Source organism: Aquarana catesbeiana, linkage group LG11 (assembly GCF_042186555.1).
Source record: "Aquarana catesbeiana isolate 2022-GZ linkage group LG11, ASM4218655v1, whole genome shotgun sequence".
NCBI classification, from domain to species: Eukaryota; Metazoa; Chordata; class Amphibia; order Anura; family Ranidae; genus Aquarana; species Aquarana catesbeiana.
Genome location: NC_133334.1, coordinates 276,879,965 through 276,899,045, shown reverse-complemented (window position 1 = coordinate 276,899,045; position 19,081 = coordinate 276,879,965).

Sequence of the window (19,081 nt, the reverse complement as noted above, 5' to 3'; positions counted from 1 at the left end):
GATACTATGTAATTATACCCATATACAGTGCCTTCAAAAAGTATTCATACCCCTTGAAATGTTCCACATGTTGTCATGTTACAACCAAAAATGTAAATGTATTTTATTGGGGTTTTATGTGATAGACCAACACAAAGTGGCTCATAATTGTGAAGTGGAAGGAAAATGATAAATGGTTTTCAAATTTTTTTAGAAAAATAAATCTGTGAAAAGTGTGGGGGGCATTTGTATGGCGCCCCCCGGAGTCAATACTTTGTAGAACCCCCTTTCTCTACAAGTCTTTTTGGGGGTGTCTCTACCAGCTTTGCACATCTAGAGAGGGACATTTTTGCCCATTCTTCTTTGTAAAATATCTCAAGCTCTGTCAGATTGGATGGAGAGCGTCTGTGAACAGCAATTTTCAAGTCTTGTCACAGATTCTCAATGGGATTTAGGTCTGGGCTGTGACTGGGCCATTCTAACACATGAATATGCTTTGATCTAAACCAGGGGTCCTCAAACTTTTTAAATAGGGGGCCAGTCCACTGTCCCTCAGATTGTTGGGGGGCCGAATCAATGCAGCCTCACCAGTGCCCAGCAATGCAGCCTCACCAGTGCCCAACAATGCAGCCTGACCAGTGCCCAACAATGCAGCCAGCCTGACCAGTGCCCAGCAGCGCAGCCAGCCTGACCAGTGCCCAGCAGCGCAGCCAGCCTGACCAGTGCCCAGCAGCGCAGCCAGCCTCTCCAGTGCCCAGCAGCGCAGCCAGCCTCTCCAGTGCCCAGCAGCGCAGCCTGACTTGTGCCCAGCAATGCAGCCTGACTTGTGCCCAGCAATGCAGCCTGACTTGTGCCCAGTAATGCAGCCTGACTTGTGCCCAGTAATGCAGCCTGAATTGTGCCCAGTAATGCAGCCTGACCAGTGCCCAGTAATGCAGCCTGACCAGTGCCCAGCAAGGCAGCCTGACCAGTGCCCAGCAAGGCAGCATTTCCAGTGCCCAGCAAGGCAGCCTGATCAGTGCCCAGCAAGGCAGCCTGATCTGTGCCCAGCAATGTAGCCTGATCTGTGCCCAGTAATGCAGCCTGTCCTGTGCCCAGTAATGCAGCCTGTCCTGTACCCAGTAATGCAGCCAGCCTCTCCATTGTCCAGTAATGCAGCCTGACCTGCGCCCAGTAATGCAACCTGACCTGTGCCCAGTTATGTAGCCTGATCTGTGCCCAGTAATGCAGCCTTGTCCTGTACCCAGTAATGCAGCCAGCCTCTCCATTGTCCAGTAATGCAGCCTGACCTGCGCCCAGTAATGCAACCTGACCTGTGCCCAGTTATGTAGCCTGATCTGTGCCCAGTAATGCAGCCTGTCCTGTACCCAGTAATGCAGCCAGCCTCTCCATTGTCCAGTTATGCAGCCTGACCTGTGCCAAGTTATGCAGCCTGACCTGTGCCAAGTTATGCAGCCTGACCTGTGCCAAGTTATGCAGCCTGACCTGTGCCCAGCAATGCAGCGTGATCTGTGTCCAGCAATGCAGTGTGATCTGTGCCCAGCAATGCAGCGTGATCTGTGCCCAGTAATGCAGCCAGCCTGTCCAGTGCACGGGGATTAGTGAGAGGAGCGCCGCGGGACTTACCGCTATGAAAAGGGCAGCCGCGAGGAGAATCCTTGTGAAGCTTTCCCGCGCTGGAGCAGGCTCTGTGTCTCCGCCCCCACTCTGGACAGTGCCCAAAATTGGTACCGTTTCCCCCTATGAAGCGGGGTCCGCAGGGAAAGCATCTCTCCGGGCGGACCGTTGTGGGGGCTCCAGTGCCTGAAAGGCCGGGAGGGCTGGGTAAAAGACCTTGGCGGGCCGTATTCGGCCTGCGGGCCGTAGTTTGAGGACCCCTGATCTAAACCATTCCATTGTAGCTCTGGCTGTATGTTTAGGGTCGTTGCCCTGCTGGAAGGTGAACCTTTATCCCCTGTCAGAACTAAGCTTTGCGTTGTATACACAGCTTTGCACATCTAGAGAGGGACATTTTTGCCCATTCTACTTTGCAAACTAGCTCAAGCTCTGTCCACAAGGTTTAGGAGTGTGTCTATGGGAATGTTTCACCATTCCTTCAGAAGCACATTTGTGAGGTCAGGCACTGATGTTGGACGAGAAGGCCTGGCTCGCAGTTTCCGCTCTAATTCATCCCAAAGGTGTTCTATTGGGTTGAAGCCAGGACTCTGTGCAGGCCAGCCAGGTTCCTCCACCCCAAACTCGCTCATCCATGTCTTTATGGACCTTGCTTTGTGAACTAGTGTGAACCGAGCCTAAGAATGTTTGTAAATCTGACAAGCCGACTCTCACATGGAAGCGATCTGGAGCCCCTGCCAGCACCCCACCATGCTTCTGTGCCCTGATTGGTGGACCCGAGACTGGCATGGTGGGTGCTGTTAGGTAGAGGGGAGATGGGCGAACAAACGCTCGCCCATCTCCTCTTCCTACTAAGAACCGGGAAGTGATCTGTAAGATGTCACTTCTGGGTGCGGCTGTCACTTTCTCTGGCTGGTCTAGCTGGGGAAGAAGCTAATGACAACTTGACCTCCAGAGGGTGTTACCCCCCCCCTTCATAACCAGGCCATTTTTTGCTATTCAGCACTGCGCTACTTGAACTGGTAATTGTGCAATGCTGTATTACATTTATATCATTTCGTTCACACAAATAGAGCTTTCTTGTGGTGGTATTTATTCACCACTGTATTTTTTTTTAAAAACACGTTATTTTTAGTTTGTTTAAAAATTTAGCAAATAAATAATCTTTCTTCATAAATTTAGGCCAAAATGTATTCTGCTACATTTCTTTGGTGAAAAGAACCTAAATCAGTGTATATGATTTAGTCTGTGTGAGAGTTATAGAGCCTACAATCTATGGTATATACTCAGGGGCGGACTTACCATTCGGGCACTCGGGCACTGCCCGAGGGCCCCATCAGGGTTGCCAGCCTCAATAAAACCAGGTACAGTATGTAAAAATCTGTGTTTTTTTAAAAAAATCCCAAGATTATAGCTGCCCCGCCTCTCCAGTACCTTTTCAGTGTGTGTGTATATACTGTGTGTGTATATTGTGTGTCTGTGTGTATACTGTATGTGTGTGTGTATACTGTGTGGCTCCATAATCTATTGCCTGTGGGCCCCATAATCTCCTATTGCCTGGTGGCCCCATAATCTCCTATTGCCCGCGGGCCCCATAATCTTCTCCTATTGCCCGGGGACCCCATAATCTCCTATTGCCCGGGGGCCCCATGAGTTGTCAGTCCGCCCCTGTATATAATGTATATTTAAAAATTCATCAATCCTGATGTACTGACGGCCAATCTAATTTCCCGAGGCCCTAAAATGCCAGGACAGTACAAATACCCCCCAAAATGACCCCTTTTTTGGAAAGCAGGCAGTCCAATGTATTTAGTAAGAGGCATAGCAAGTTTTTTGAAGCTGTAATTTTTTGTATTTTTTTTTGAAAATTAAGATATTAAATACAATTAGCTTTTTACTTCACATTTTTTTTTAACATACTATCACAAGAGTATCGTTACATAGTAGGTAAGGTTGAATAAAGACAACAGTCCATCCAGTTCAACCCGTGTAGGTGCACACGTGTCAGTGTCCATAATTATTTCCCATATCCCTGTATATTGTGTTCACTAAGATGAACATCCAAGAGTCTTTAAAAAATATCCATACTCCCCGCTATCACCACCAGTTGTGGAAGGGAGTTCCACGTCCTTATCGCCCTGACAGTGAAAAACCCCCTGCGCAGTTTAAGGTTAAACCTCTTCTCCTCCAATCTCATTGTGTGGTCCCGTGTCCTCTTATACTCCCTGAGACTGAATAGTTTTTTTTCCTACGCTGTGATCACCATTGAGGCATGGGCGTCTGCAGGAGGGGGCAAGGGGGGTCAATCAGCAAGGTGTCTGCACACTAGGGAGGAAAGTGCAGGAAAGTAAAAGTCAAACATGATAAGATGTTCACTTCACCAGAGCTCAGTTTTGGGCTGACACCTGCTGTCACAGGCTGCCTGATCCTGTTATCCTCTGTTATCAGTGAGGTCTGCAGACCTGTCAGCATAGACTGTGTATCTCCTTACACTGTCAGGCTGAACCTTCTGTTATCATGTTAAGAGATTTAACACTTTACTTCCCTGCTTGCTTTTGCTTGGCTACTCATAGGGCTCCTTCACATGTGTGGAAAGTGACTGTCGACCATGCTTGGATCGCTTTTCAGAGCTGTTTGACCACTTGCCGACCAGCCGCCGCAGTTGTACTGCAGCAGAATGGCACGGCTGGTCGAAACGACGTTATGTAACGTCGCTTCTCCCTGTGCGCGCGCGCCCTCCGCTCACCCCCCGAGCCGATGCGAATGACGGCGGTTTTGATCAACGCCGGGCTCCCGCGATCGCTGCTGAGACACGAAGAATCGGGAACTGTGTGTGTAAACACAGGGGAGAAGAGACAGACCGTCTGTTCATACAGAGTATGAACAGCGATCTGTTATCTTCCCTGCACAGTCCCATCCCCCCTTCAGTTAGAACACACACTAGGACACACTTAATACCTTCACTGCCCCCTCGCGTTAACCCCTTCACCACCAGTGACATTTTTACAGTAATCAGTGCCTTTTTGAATCGCACTGATCGCTGTTTTAATGCCAATGGTCCCAAAAATGTGTCAAAATTGTCCGACATGTCTGCCATAATGTCGCAGTCACGATAAAAATCGCAGATCGCCGCCATTATTAGTAAAAAAAAAAAAAATCATAATAAAAATGCTATAAATCTATCCCCTATTTTGTAGACGCTATAACTTTTGCGCAAACCAATCAATAAACGCTTATTGCAATTTATTTTTACCAAAAATATGTAGAAGAATACACATCAGCCTAAACTGAGGAAAAAAAATGTTTTTTTATATATTTTTGGGGGATATTTATTATAGCAAAAAGTAAAAATATTGCCTTTTTTTTTTAAATTGACGTTATTTTCTTGTTTATAGTGCAAAAAATAAAAACCGTAGAGGTGATCAAATACCGCAAAAAGAAAGCTCTATTTGTGGGAAAAAAAAGTACGTTAATTTTGTTTGGGTGCAACGTTGCGCGACCGCGCAATTGTCAGTTAAAGCGACGCAGCGCCGAATCGCAAAAAGTGCTCTGGGCAGGAAGGGGGTAAAATCTTCCAGGGCTGAAGCGGTTAAGAGGTGGTGAGGAGGCAATATTGTTGCCTCCTCACCAATTGATTTAACCCAATAATTGACATACGGTGGCTACATTGAACTACATTTTTCTTTTTCACAGCACCACCCACTAAAAGCAACATGCTGTTTAGCCAGTTCTATTAGTGCTGCCAATCAGTGCCACCTATTAGTGCCCCCTATCAGTGACCATCAGTGCCTCTTTATCAGTGACCATCAGGGAAGGAGACTACTTATTTGCAAAATTTAACAAGAGAAGCCAAGCAAAACTTTTTTTTTTTTAAATTGTCGGTCTTTTTTGTTTGTTTAGCAAAAAATAAAAACCCCAGTGGTGATTAAATTCCACCAAAAGAAAGCTCTATCTGTGTGAAAAAAATGATAAAAATGTCATATGGATACAGTGTTGCATCTCCGCGCAATTCTCATTTAAAGTGTGACAGCGCTGAAAGCTGAAAATTGGCCTGGGCAGCAAGGGGGCGAAAGTGCCCGGTAGGCAAGTGGTTAAGCACAGCAACCTAGCATAAAGATGTTATTGTGCCAATAAAGCTGCTGCTGTGCCCATAAAGATGCTATTGTGCCCATATAGAATTTAGGATCTCCACTGGCTTAAGCCAATGCTGCACCATGCAGGTGTAGTTTTTTTTTTGTAACTGATCGATTGCCTGATTCTATGTTTATTTATAGGTAAACAATAGCTGCGCTAAAAAATGACAATCCAAAGTGTGATTGTCACATAAATAGAGATAATAGTGATAAGTGCACAAAAAATATGGTGATATTGAAGGAAAAAGAAGGGTTAACAAAAAAGTCCAAATAATATGCCATAAGCTGGGTTCAGAGTACAAACGTGCAATCTTCCATCACCAGTGATATTGAAACACCAAAACAAATGCGCGCTTACCAGAGGCAAGCAAGAGAGAGCTTGTGGCTTAAACCCAGCCAGGGCCTTTCTAGGAAGTATCAGATAATAAGCTCCCAGGGAACACAGGTCCAGGATCGATATACAATCAATTGGTGGAAGGAGCCCTCCGGTACCAAGACATCAGGGCATGAAAGAAAAAGTACTTCCCATAGCGTAATACCGTAGATATAATTTATTAATAAAAAAGAGTAACACTTACAAACTGGTGTTTAAAATCAAGCAAACAAGTACATGGCCAGCCTGCGAGTGCCCGTGACTCTCCGGGGACAGCACGCGATACGTCATTACGTCCTACCGCCCGGCGCGCGTTTCGTCATACAATGACGTCGTCTGGGGCTTTTTATTTATACCTTCACTTGCTGTGGTCGCAGCATATTTTGCATGGTTTTGTATGTGGCTCAGATTGCCACGGCAAAACCAGGTACATTCTCCCCCCCTCCCCCCAAAAAGTGCCAAATGTGGCAGTGGAAAGGGGGGAGGGTTATCACGCTTTGTGATAATGACTAAGCCCCTCCCCTTCATGACATTGTCAAAAAGGGGTGGAGCATGGGTGACCTTAAAATAACACCCCCCCCACCCCTGAAAAGAGTTCTGTGGACGCCCATGCATTGAGGTATTTGTAAATTGCTATCATATCGCCTCTCAAGCGTCTCTCCTCCATCAAAAATAAATTTAGTGCTTGAAGTCTTTCTTCGTAATTGAGGTCCTCCATTCCCCGTATTAATTTTGTCGCCCTTCTTTGAACCTCTCTCCAGCTCCAGCACATCCCTTCGGAAGACTGGTGACCAGAACTGGACAGAGAACTCCAGATGTGGTCTAGTTTTATATAGTGGCAGGATTATAGTTTTATCTCTGGAGTATATCCTGTTTTTTATGCATGCTAATGTTCTGCTGGCTTTGGTAGCTTCAGCTTGACATTGCATGCTATTGTCATCTACTAGGACCCCCAGATCCTTCTCCATCCTTCAGTCCCCCACCGGTTCTCCCCCTAGTGAGTAGTTTGCGTTTGTATTTTTAGCTCCCAAGTGCATTACTTTACATTTCTCCACATTAAAGCCTCATTTGCCATCTAGTTGCCCACTCCATTATTTTGTTCAGGTCCTTCTGTAAATTTTCTATATCCTGATGTGAAGTTATTGCCCTGCTTATTTTTTGTGTTATCCACAAAAACGGATATTGATCCTTTCCTCTATATCATTTATGAATAAATTAAACAGAATTGGTCCCAAGATGGAGCCTTGGGGTTACCCAACTTACCACTCCAGACCAGTATGAGTACACGTTATTTATCACCACCCTTTGGACGTGCCCCTGTAACCAGTTTTCTATCCAAGATCAAACCTTGTGGTCCATGCGAACAGACCTCAGCTTGTAGATTAGGTATCAAATGCTTTTGCAAAATCCAAATACACCACATCCACAGGCCTCTCCCTATCTAGTTGGCAGCTCACTTTTTAGTAGAATGTTAATAGATTGGACTGGCAAGAATGACCCTTCGTAAACCCATGCTGATAACTACTAATGATATTTTTTTCTTCAGCAAATTCTTAAATATAGTCCCTTATCATCCCCTCCAATAATTTACCTACTATTGATGTTAGGCTGACTGGCTTGTAGTTTCACTACAGGTAGTACAGCGTCATCATACAACTCAATTTCGTTAAACTTTTTTTTACATTTTTTTTCTTAACATTTTCATCAGCGTAGTTCAGGGTCACCATAGTGATCAGGGCTGCTGATAGAAATTACGGGCCCCGTACCCCGTTACCTGACAGGGCCCCCTCCTCCAAAAATATCAAAAGATATTTTTGCTTAAATGCAACGCCCGCAATGCCATTCTTAATTATACACCCCCCCCCCCCCCCCCCCCAACGAACAAGACCCATTCAAGTAAATAGAGGTATGGAGGCAATATCTGCTCCTCCACAGTGAGCGATCAGTGGTCTGTTCATTCAGGGTGGTGTGTTCACCACCAGCAGGAGGGGGGCTCACCATCCTGAAATAATCCGCCTGTGTGCCTTCAGCAGCTGCCGGAGGGAAAATGGCAACACTGCAGGGGGAAGGGGCACACAGAGGTCCCAGACAGCATGGAGAAGGGGGGTGCAGATACTAGAACCAATCCTCCTGCAGTGCAGCCAGAGGAAGAAAAGAGAAGTAGAAGCCGGCAGCACTGCACAAGAGTTGGCAATAAGGCAGTACTGCTGGCCCTCCTACTCGGCCCAGACCCCCCTTTTGAACTGATGAGGCCCGGGCCCAGTACAAGAGGCCTGGCTGTACTGCCTTATCAGCGGCCCTTATAGTGATGCTGTACTACTCTGGAGGGGGAGTGATCAGTCAGGGATTTATTTATTTTTTACACTATTATTGTTTATAACAGTGATGATCACTGTTATAAGCAATAGTTTTACCTGTCATGAATGGCTTTCATTCATGACTTAGTGTTTACTGTTGTGATTGGTCACAATGGATCACATGGTACAGGGTGTTATGATTGGCTTGACTTGTGACCAATCACAGCATTACATCAGTAAGCAAAATGTCATGAATGAAAGCCATTCATGGCAGTTTGCTTACAAGTTATCATGTGATCGCTATGATTGGACGTATCGATCAAATTACTCCGGCTGCTCACAGTGGGCGTGTACCGAGGGGCACGACCGTACGCGTGTAGTCAGCGACGCATGCATACATCGCTAGTATTAAATCTACTGCTAGGGGGTGGCAAGTGGTTAAAGATAGGCCCGAGGCAACAAAAAAATTCCCAAAGGTCAAACATGACTAGGTGAACAGGGGAGGCAAGGAGATATACGAAGGCAAAAAACAAAAACAAAGGAAGGAACGCCTCTAAGTGCAGTAGGACCAATATGTTTAATAACTTAATCCAAATTAGGGCCACTCACCTTTACATGATAAAAGAAAGCTCAACATGCAGATGAAGGTCCGGGGTACCAAGCTGGAAGTTTGCCAGGGAGAGAATGCTGGGTGTCCCGATGTATGTGCACCAGGAACAAGAACGAGGCCAGACTATATCCCCTCAGTGTTCCGTGGAGTGGACACCAAGGACAAGAATGCAATGTGACACGTTTCGGAGCATGCGCGCTTCCTTGTCAAACTGAGATATAGGATTAATATCTGGAATCAGGAGATATAAGGTTACCTAATGATATTTTGGGATTGAATGTTTAGAGGGGCTTCAAGTGGGGGTCTAGGAGGAATGATGAAAACTTCATGCAGTATGAAGCAAGTGGACAAAGAAGAAACTTCCCTCCCATCCAGCGGTAAGGATCGGTGCTCCTTGGGTGTCGTAGAGGTTGGGATCGTTGGAGGTGGTCATAATTAACAGGGATATCACATACTAGGGATCCATCTAGGGCAGTGATGGCAAACCTTGGCACACCAGATGTTTTGGAACTATATTTCCCATGATGCGCAACTACGCTGCAGAGTACATGAGCATCATGGGAAATGTATTTCCAAAACATCTCGGGTGCCAAGGTTCGCCGTCACTGATCTAGGGTATGGTGTCCTCTGGAGAATTTCCAGTTAATGGTGGTTTAACTGGGAAGTTGGGACATGGAGGTATCTGTGGAGAGTTGGGATTGTCCATGAGCTGGTGTCTTGCGGCTTGGGACCTTTAGGTGGTTCCACAGACACAAAACAAAGGTTGGTACTTTTGTGCCCTCAAAGATCTCCACAAATCTGTAGTGGTCTGATTATTTTAGGTATGTTTGATAGGTGGGGCAGGGGGGGCATAGCGGTCATTATGGCGAGAGGTCAGCTACAGCTGTTTTACCCTAGTGAAGAATGTGTGGGAGCACCACACACTTATGGGGCATACACACGGTCAGACTTTTCGTCTACAAAAGTCCAACGGACGCCGACGGACTAAAGCTGGCTGGTAATCCGATCGTGTGTGGGCTTCTCCGGACTTTCAGCTGACTTTTTCAGCCTCAAATCCGACGGACTTTAGATTTGAAACATGCTTCAAATCTTTACGTCGTAACTACGACGGACCCCGAAATCCGCTCGTCTGTGTGCTAGTCCGACGGACAAAAACCCACGCTAGGGCAGCTATTGGCTATGAACTTCCTTATTTTAGTCTGGTGTACGTCATCACGTACGAATCCGTCTGACTTTTGTGTGGTCGTGTGTAGGCAAGTCCGTTCGTTAGAAAGTCTGCCACAAGTCCGCCGCAAGTCCGCCGAAAGTTCGCCGGAAGTCTGTCGGACAGGCTGTCGGACTTTTGTAGACGAAAAGTCCGACCGTGTGTATGCCCCATTAGACAAGCCTGGGAATATACAGGTCTGGTTGAACCTCATGCTGAGTCATCCTGACTATAACAACATTAGAGGGATTCTGGTTTCCCTGCACCAGGGTTGCTCCATTCAGCTAAATCATCCAAGGCTGCTACTTATTAACATGACTCCTATTATTCCATCCATTGTTAGTAGATGTAGAATGAGATTTCTGTTTCGATATGCTGCTTGTGGACGTGAATGTAGTCATAGATTGTTCTGAAGTTTGGTATCCAAAGAGCAAAGAGATCCGTGGTGGATCGCCTTTCGGAGAGCATTTTGACAGGGGGTGAGGAGGCAACTTATCCCCTGCTTTATCCCTCAAAATGCTAAACTAACGTGGTTGCTCTGTGGCCCCATTTACTTGATTGGGTTGCGCTCGACAGTAGTACCGTATGCCAAATGTGACATGTTGCTTCAATTTTGCTGCGGCATTATAGTCCTGAGCAGCTGCAAAGCTTTCTTTAGGTGGGTGGTAAAACTGCAGCTCAACCTGCTTTTACAGCCCTTCCTGCTGCCTGTGTGAAATAATACATACAGTGTGAGCGCTGATCCCCACTGGTCCCTGTCTCCATTCCACCCAATGAGTATTTGGATGACATCATATGAAATGGACAAGCGAGGAGGCGGGGACCAGAACAAGTAGATCAGCTGCAGTAGGTTTCCTCCACTGTGGTGCATCAGTAAACCACTTTTGTTCCCTCCTGAGCCCCCCTGCGATGTGCCCTGCTGATCCCTTCCTTTGCCAAGCTGACGCCCTGTTCTCTGCCCTGCTTTTCCCTGGACAGTGCCCTAAGAACGTCTGACCCTTGTACACTGCTCTACCTACTACCAAACCCTGGCCTACCTCCTACTGACCCCTGGACACTGCCCTACAAATTTCTGACCTTTGTACACTGCCCTACCTCCTACCGACCCTGGACACTGCCCTACCGACTGCTGACCCCTGGAGAATGCCCTACAAACTTCTGACCTTTGTACATTGACCTACCTACTGCTGACCTCTGGACACTGCCCTACAAACCTCTGACCTTTGTACACTGCCCTACCCCCTACCGACCCTGGACGCTGCCCTACCGACTGCTGACCCCTGGAGAATGCCCTACAAACTTCTGACCTTTGTACATTGACCTACCTACTGCTGACCTCTGGACACTGCCTTACAAACCCCTGACCTTTGTACACAGCCCTACCTCCTACCGACCCTGGACGCTGCCCTACCGACTGCTGACCCCTGGAGAATGCCCTACAAACTTCTGACCTTTGTACAATGCCCTACCTCCTGCTGACCCCTGGACACTGCCTTACGTACACTGCCCTTCCTCCTACCGACCCATAGACACTGCCCTACCTACTGCTGACCCCTGGAGAATGCCTTACAAACTTCCAACCTTTGTACACTGCCCTACCTACTGCTGACCCCTGGACACTGCCCTTCCTCCTACTGACCCCTAGACACTGCCCTACCGACTGCTGACCCCTGGAGAATGCACTACAAACTTCTGACCTTTGTACACTGACCTACCTACTGCTGACCTCTGGACACTGCCTTACAAACCCCTGACCTTTGTACACAGCCCTACCTCCTACCGACCCATGGACACTGCCCTACCTACTGCTGACCCCTGGAGAATGCCCTACAAACTTCCAACCTTTGTACACTGCCCTACCTACTGCTGACCCCTGGACACCGCCCTTCCTCCTACTGACCCCTAGACACTGCCCTACCGACTGCTGACCCCTGGAGAATGCCCTACAAACTTCTGACCTTTGCACACTGCCCTAGCTACTGCTGACCCCTGCACACTGCCCTAGCTACTGCTGACCCCTGCACACTGCCCTACGTACACTGCCCTTCCTCCTACCGACCCATAGACACTGCCCTACCTACTGCTGACCCCTAGGGAATGCCCTACAAACTTCCAACCTTTGTACACTGCCCTACCTACGGCTGACCCCTGGACACTGCCCTTCCTCCTACCGACCCCTAGACACTGCGTTACTCACTGCTGACCCCTGGACACTGCCCTACCAACTTCTGACCTTTGTACACCACCCTACCTACTACTGACCCCTGGACACTGCCATGCTCACTATTTACACTCTCCAGAACTCAGAGCAGGCAGCCAGGCCTATACTGGAATATACTGTTTCTCTATCTTATAGGACCACTGAGGCTCTTGGCAAAGAACCTTACCACCAGGTGTACCCCGGGTGCCCCCCCTTTGGCTGCTGCCAAGGTCCATAAACGAGGGGTGGCTTCTTCCACCATTTAGCCAATTCGTGGTCCTTTGGTTTTACTAAACCTTCCTTCCTCCCTGCATTTTGGGATGAATGATCGTATTGGTTCTGCAATTAATATACACCTGTTATTCCAAATTGGAGTAAATGTGTTTCTTTTTGCCCTAATTATTATTACGGTATATACCCTTCAGAACTATTAAATACTTCTCTAACATTTAAATGACATGAGCAATTTCTAATTTATCCTCTCTCTTTGACTACAAAAGGTTTTTCGATTCCTTTTAAAACGTGGCTTCAATTTATGTATCCGAAACCAATTTTCTATGAATTCAAGTATCCGGTAGGCACCTTTTCAGTTTAATACCTTTTGTGCCAATTGTACTATATTCAAATGTATGAATATTTTCTTAATCAAATTACTACAAATAAGATATAACACATCGTCATTTTGTTCATGGAAATTTTAAGCATATCCATTTACATCTGTTGTTTCTTTTATAGTATATAATACTTGATGCAACACTTCTCAAAAACTCCCGAAGAAGCTCTTATGAGCGAAACATGTAGCGTAAGAGGTGGCTATATATGCTCTAAGAAATAATATTTGACTGTTGTAAATGTTTTTTGCGATTTTTTCAGACTTGTTTAAATAAATAAATTTATATTTTTTCAATCTGTTTGCTTTCCTTGGTACCTTAAAAGTCCCGCCCTCTCCCCTCTCTTCTTTTGCAGGCATGAAACTAGTTAAGCAAGTCAGCCTGCAGTACCGGTTGTTCCACATTCATGATCGATTCCTGCAGCAGACTTTTGAGAGTATCCAATTACTCCCCAGACATGAAAAAAATTGAGAACAAAAGCGAATGCAAAGTTCTTTGCAGAAGCTGACTTTTAGGCCGCATTGCGTTTTTTCAAGCGTTTGTATGCGCGTTCTTTAATTCGTCAAAAGAGAAAAATATTATCCGTTTCCTCATTTGTTGCTATGTTTTTCAGCTTTTGCAACTGCTTTATTTATTTTTTACCTTTCTTTGTAAGGGGTTAAGTATTAGGGTCGGTTCACACTGGGACGACTTGGGATCCGACTTGTACGCCCTCAAGTCGCCCCAGAAAGAGATTCACATTAAGTGAATGGGAGCGTCAGACACTACTGAAGTCGCTCCGACTTCAGAGCGTACTCCCTGTACTACTTGGATCCGACTTGGTAGGCGACCTGTACCATAGAAATCAATGGAAGTCGCCTCCAAGTCGGATCTCTCTCTCAAAGTCAAGCGACTTTGCAGGGAAAACCCCTCCCTCCCAGAGAGCTGATTGTCCTGTGATTGGCCACAGCCGAAGTCGCCTGTCCTGGAGGCGACTTGAAGTCGCCTTGTAATTTGCTAAAGTTGCGCTGAAGCCGCCGTGCAAAGTCGCGTTGAAGTCGTGTTGCCCCTGTGTGAACCAAGCCTAAGGGTTTAAATGTTAGGGGTTTATTACTTATTGTTTGTTTGGTTAGGGGTTAATAGTGTTAGGGTTTAATATTAGGGTTAGGAAAAGGATTTAGCATTTGGTTAGGGGTTAATATCAGGGTTATAATTTTTAAATTTATTTTCATTATTGCATTTGAGCAAAAAAACGTTCAAAGACGCGCAACAAAGTGCACTAAAATGCTCAAATCAAGCATTTCTATGGAACAAATAACGCTTAAAAAACCCCCCCAAAAAAACGCACCAATCTGCCCAATTTGAGCTACAAAAAAGCTACAGAACTTGTTTGAGCTTCAGGCGACTTGTAGCGGAGATGTGAACCGCCTCCATAGAGAATAATTGTGTTTTTTTTTCTCCTCCTGCGTTTTGGAGCTTCAAACTTCAAGCTACAGAACGCTGAGGGTTGAAACGGGCCTAAAGGTTGGCCATGTATATATTTTTTTACAGTGACATTAGTTTTATTCGATTTTTCAAAGCTTTCTTTGTGCTCTCTTCACTTTTTTTTTTTATTGGGGGTTTGCTAGTTCACTTCTTTAAAATAAAAAAGGGGTGCCGCACCCCGGTGACCTTTGATGCCTTCCGTGTTGTTCAGGTTAATCTCCGCCTCTCAAAAGGTTGCCTACTTCTGTAAATGGATGAGATGCAGAGCGAGCGACCCTCTCAGATGGATGTTCAGAGGCAATGAAACGCCAAATGCCTCGTACGCACAATTGGATTTTCAGCCGGGAAGTGTGTGACGACAGACCGTTTGCCTAAAATCCGACCGTTAGTACGCTCCATCAGACAATTATTGTTCAACTTTCCGCCAACAAATGTTGAATGGGAGGCTAGAAAATTTTCGGCGGACAACGGTCTGTTGTCAGATTTTCGTATGGTGTGTACACAAGTCCAGCCCAGCGCTCAGGATGTGTTAAAAAACTAACTACTACAACAGAACATAAAATATGTATAATTTTAATTAACCAAAATATAATTAAATAGTGGTAACTAGTGGATAATAAAACCACCATGTGTACAAAAATATAGAAAAACTGTTGTAGAAAGCACCACAGTAACACAGAATTAAAAAACAATGATAATTGTGAAACAATAACCAAAAATTAAAAATAGTGCATTAAAATAATAACATATAAAAGGCACTAGCAATAACGGACAGACAGCCCTCTAATGACAGAAGACCAGCACAGGAGATATAGTCCAGAAAAGGACTTAATATAAAACAATGGGTAGAATTACACAGTTGAAGTGTAGTACTTGGAGTAGATGGCAATGGGTAAAGTGATGGAAGTGGGAGAACGTGGAGAGAAGACACTGACAGCCTACCCGTGGTGAAGGGAGTCTAACCTCATGTGGGGGAGCTCGCCGGCTCCAATGAGCTGTCGGGTGGCTGTAATGTCCAGGGGGATGGGAGGAATGTAGACTCGTGCAGGGGGGCTCGCCGGCTCCAGTACGCTGTCGGATGGCCGTGGAACTCAATGAGCGGACGATCTGTCATGGGGAGAACAGCCCGGCTGGAGCTCCAGGGCGACGGCTGATGACGTCAGCACGGGGAGAGCCGCCGGGATGTCAGCAGGTAAAGCACTGAACCGCTGTGTCTCCGGATGGTGTCTCCACGAGGGTAAAACGCTCCTCAGTAAAACTTGGTGTCACTGCTCAACAGCCAATACTGGACCTGAAGAACTTGATGGGGGGAGAGTGGACGAACAGGCAAGCTGATGGAGCTCACATCAGCCTGGGGGACCTCACACTCCCCAAAGAAGTGCAGAGGCAGTGAAAAAAATTGTATGAAATAATAAAAAAAAAAAAAAAAAGTGAAGTAAAATAAAATAAAAATTAGTCAAAAAATCATCTGCCAAGGAGGGATGCGGAGGAGGAAGTAGCTAGGGTAACCACTGTTAGCTACAGTGAAAGCTACGCAGGGATGATGGATGGATGGATGGATCAATACCCACTGTGACCAAGTCCTGGCAGGGGCTGCTGTCCTGGGGTTGCCTTGACGACGCGTTTCACGCACAGTGCTTTGTCATAGTCAAGGGAGTAGGCAACTCGCAAAGTTTAAATAGATGTGTGTAAATTAGGGGAGGGAACATCAGGGGAGGGGGGGGGAAAAAAAAAAAAAAAAAAAAAAAAGGTGCCTTAACCCATTCTATATTTTTGTACACATGGTGGTTTTATTATCCACTAGTTACCACTATTTAATTATATTTTGGTTAATTAAAATTATACATATTTTATGTTCTGTTGTAGTAGTTAGTTTTTTAACACATCCTGAGCGATGGGCTGTATTTGTTCTTTTCTTGTTATGATCTGTATCCACCAGCTACGGTTGGTCCAGCTGCACGGGGTGTCCTGTTTCTTTTTTCTCTTTTTTTTTTTTTTTTTTTCCCCCTCCACTTTTCTGTATAGATTATGGTGTCTATTTACATAATGTCCGACACCCGGCATGTTAGATCCAGTTGAGTCATGCATCACACGTTCTATACAGAACACTCCAGGTAGCCCATCATTGGCGCTGGGTTTATATTGTGTTTTTTTCTGGTGTACACAAGTCCGTCACACAAAAGTCCAAAGTACAAACACGCATGCTTGGAATCAATGCTCACCAAACACGACATTAGCAGAAGGTGCCCAAAGGGTGGCGGTCAAGAGCTGAAACTCCACGTAGTACGTCACTACGTTCGTGGTTGTTGGCCGACAATTGTGTGCTGTTAGTATGCAAGACAAAATCCAGGCACACGCCCTTCGGACAAAAGTCTGACGCTCTGATGGCCAACAGTCCGATCGTGTGTATGAGGCTTAAGGGTCACCAAGACTGCATTTATTTCCCAACTTGCAATGTATAACCCACACTAAATAATACAAACGAACAAATTGCGAAACAGAAACCCAAGATATTTACATGTTTTGGTTGGGTAGATAAAAAGGCCTAATGTCGCAATAAAAGTTGACACAGACTAACTGGATTGTTCTCAAAGAGAAATCACCCATATCTAACGGAACCCATTGTTCTGGCGGCCCTCCAGCTGCTGCGAAACTACAAGTTCCATCATGACTCTGCCTGTGGGAGTCATGCTTGTTACTATTAGTCTTGCAATGCCTCATGGGACTTGTAGTTTTGCAACAGCTGGAGGGCCGTCAGTTTGAGATCCCTGGTTTAGACTCTAGGACTTGTTTATACAGCTAAACTATATCTAAATATTCATTGAGTCTGTCCAAAGTTAAATTTCAAAAACTCTAGAAAGACATTTGAATTTTGTCTACTCAGTGATATTTTAAAATACATAGGATTATAAGTCAGTCAAATTATATATTATATTCTAGATCATAGATACAATTATGATTTTAGTGTCTACTGACCCAATGATAATTCTGTCGAAGGGAAAAAATATAATATTTTGATGTAGAACAAATTAGAAGAATTGTTTTTAGATACCAATCTTTGTTATGAAAGACAAATAAATCGTGACTAAATCTGCATAAAAATATACATATAGCATGTGTTTGAGATTTTTAAGTACCGTAGTTTATTGCTATTAGGGTTACCATTCCACAAGTGTGCGCAATTTTAAAGCGTGACATGTTAGGTATCTATTTACTTGGCGTAACATCTTTCACATTATACAAAAAAATTGTGCTAACCTTTGTTTTTTTAAATTCATTAAAATGTATTTTTTCCAAAAACACTACGCTTAAAAAATACCGCTGCGCAAATACAGTGTGGCATAAAATATTGCAACAACCATTTTATTCTCTAGGATCCCTGCTTTAAAAATAAATTATATATATATAATGTTTGGGGGTTTCAAGTAATTTTCTAGCAAAAAATACTTTATACTTCTAATTTATTCTTCTCCTCGGTCTTCATGAGGGAATCGGGGGGATTCAGTAACCTAAACTGCAATATTTATCCTCATGACATATCACAGGAAGAACCCTCATGGACTAACAGAGGACAGAATTAGAAATAAACTTGAAAAGCTTAACATTCATAAGTCACTGGGACCAGATGGCTTGCACCCGAGGGTACTTAAGGAACTCAGTCAAGTAATTGCCAGACCATTGTTCCTAATTTTTACGAACAGTCTACTAACTAGAATACTACCAGCAGGTTGGAGAAAAGCCAATGCAGCTCCACCATTTAAAAAAGGGCCAAGATACATCCCTGGGAATTACAGACCAGTTAGCCTAACATCAATAGTATGCAAACTCTTGGAGGTGATGATAAGGGACTATATACATGATTTTAGTAATGAGAACGGTATCATTAGCAGTAATCGGCATTGATTCATAAAGAATCGTTTTTGCCAAACCAATCTATTAACCTTCTATGAGGAGGTGAGTTGCCATCTAGCTAAAAGGAAGGCCCGTGGATGTGGTGTATCTGGATTTTGCAAAGGCATTTCACACAGTTCCCCATAAACGTTTACTGTACAAAATAAGGTCCGTTGGCATGGACCATAGGGTGAGTACATGGATTGAAAACTGGCTACAAGGGCGAGTTCAGAGGTGGTGATAAATGGGGAGTACTCAGAATGGTCAGGGGTGGGTAGTGGGGTTCCCCAGGGTTCTGTGCTGGGACCAATCCTATTTAATTTGTTCATAAACGACCTGGAGGATGGGATAAACAGTTCAATCTCTGTATTTGCAGACGATACTAAGCTAAGCAGGGCAATAACTTATCCGCAGGATGTGGAAACCTTGCAAGAAGACCTGAACAAATTAATGTGGTGGGCAACTAAATGGCAAATGAGGTTCAATGCAAAAGAGAAAAATGTAAAATAATGCATTTGGGTGGCAAAAATCTGAATGCAATCTATAGACTGGGGGGAGAACCTCTGGGGGAATCTAGGATGGAAAAGGACCTGGGGGTCCTAGTAGATGATAGGCTCAGCAATGGCATGGGATCAGCAATGCCAAGCTGCTGCTAACAAAGCAAACAGAATATTGGCATTAAAAAGGGGATCAACTCTAGAGATA